Genomic DNA, 2,289 nt, shown 5'->3' on the forward strand with positions numbered 1-2,289 from the left:
CACGGCCAGCCTGCCAGGCGGGGGCTGCTGGAGTCCCAGAGACACAGGAGGTTGTCTGCTGATCACCCGGGCAGAAGCCGCCTGAGATACTGGTGTCAGACCTGCTGATAGCGACAAACAGAGAAACCTCCAAACTGGGAGCTTGCACAAAGATCCCACCCCTCACTCTCCATCCCAGCAGTAAGGCTCCATCCCGCCAAAGACACTTGACCCCACGATGGGAACCCCAGAACTACACGGGATGCCCACAGAACGCCAGAGCAGAAGACCTGCAAGGAACTGGTGCTGATCCGGCCAGTGCAAACAGAGACAAACCCCAGCACTCAGAACCTGCATGGAGGCTGCCAGAGTCCCAGAGACACACAGGGGGCTGTCTGCAGATGACCAGCGCAGAAGTTGCCTGAGGTACTGGTGTCAGACCTGCTGATCATGACGAACGGAGAAACCTCCAAGCCTGGAACTGGGCCCCACAAAGGGAGCCCCAGAGCTACACTGGGCGCCCAGAGAACAGCAGAGCAGAAGACCTGCAAGGAAATGGTGCTGATCTGGAGAGCGCAAACAGAGACAAACCCCAGCATGAACCTGCACGGAGGCCCCTCCCCTACCCCTCTGGCAGAGGCCGAGGCCAAACCTCAGCAGAGACAGAAGAGAATCACACAGAGCCACCACCAGCCCAGCCCACAACCACCTCAACTGAACAGACGACTTATATCACACAAAAACAACTAGCTCCAGGGTGAGTATCCTGCAGGGGACAGTGTATCCCTCAAGGGAGACCAGAGCTGGTGGGAATCCCCAGACCCTGACCCAGACTCCCTACCCCAACACCTGGACCACAGGACCCACTAAAACTGGGAATTGTTTGAGAGCTCCACCAGCCCGTGGAGCACACTCAGCTGGCCAGGCTAGAGCAAGAGCGCCCCTGGAAGGGAGCTTAAACTCCCAAGCCAGGAACAGTGCCCCTGGGTCAAGACACTCAATAGTGGAAGAAATTTGAACTGTGTACCCCAGGCTGCATAACCTAGGAGGGATACACAGCAGCACAGGTCCAACCGGCATGCACTAGGCCGGGGGCCGGGACCAGGCATGGGGATCCAGTGCCTGAACAACACAACCAACCCCTCCCAACTGAAGTCAGAAGCTGAGCATAAGCTTCAGCAGAGGGGAGAAAAATAGGGAACTGCACCCCCTGGGAAGCATGCCTGTGACAGCAAAAGACCCAGGGGCTCTGGACAAGAGAAGCCCAAACCCACCAGAACCCGACCCATAAATTCTAGGATGGGATTTGGACAACACAGGCCACCAGCACCTGATAATAGGCAGGAGCTCAGGCTGGTAAGGTGGCTCAGCAGTAGAGTGCTTGTCTTGGGTGCATGAGGCCCTGGATTTGATTCCTCATAAGCAGAAAGGGCCAGAAGTGGTGCTGTGGCTCAAATGGTAGGATACCAGCCTTGAGCTGAAGAGCTGAGGGACAGTGCCCAAGCCCAGAGTTCAAGCCCACAACGGCCCCCCCCTCCAAATAAATAACAATCAGGAGCACATAGCAGACTCCAGCATCTGGGAGAGTGCATCCAGCACATCCAATCTTGCCAAGAGCACCTGTAGGAGTGAACAGGAGCAGTCTAGGCTGCTCAACCCTTCCAAAGGTGGGAACTGCCAGTGATCTACAGCAGAGAGCCGAAAATCCTATGTGGGTCAGACGAGCAGCTGGAGGTCAGCCCCCAACAGAACCGAGATCAGGTATAGACTCTCTCTACCAACACAGAAACAGCAACCAAGCAAAGACATACACCTATTGACCAAAACAAAATTTCAAATTAGTCTCCAATAATCCCTGAACCCCCATGCAAAAATCACAGAGAAAAATTACAAGTGTTATTAACATCCAGGATAGCAAGCTATCCCCAATAGCCAGCCACCCAGGGGAGGGCCCCAGAGGGAGCAAAGCAGGAATGGAAGACAAAAGCTACATCCAAGGGATGCTGGAGGCAATGACTCAAGAAATAAAGTGAGAAATAGACCAGAAATTGAAAGAACACAGGGACAAACTATCGAAGGGGATGCAGGATCTCAAACACGAGGTACACGCAAAAATAGAGGCAGTACATACCCCACTAAGAAGTGAGATAAATGCCAAAATAGAGGCAGTACATACCTCATTAAGAGGTGAGATCAATACTTTGAGAATCAACATCGAATCCATAAATGAGACCATTTCCTTCATGCAAACCACAGTGGAAGCCACAGTCAACAGAGTGAACGAAATGGAATGTAAAGTGTCAGAAACAG

Source organism: Dipodomys merriami, unplaced genomic scaffold (genome assembly GCF_024711535.1).
Source record: "Dipodomys merriami isolate MVZ:Mamm:240054 unplaced genomic scaffold, mDipMer1.0.p SCAF_10, whole genome shotgun sequence".
NCBI classification, from domain to species: Eukaryota; Metazoa; Chordata; class Mammalia; order Rodentia; family Heteromyidae; genus Dipodomys; species Dipodomys merriami.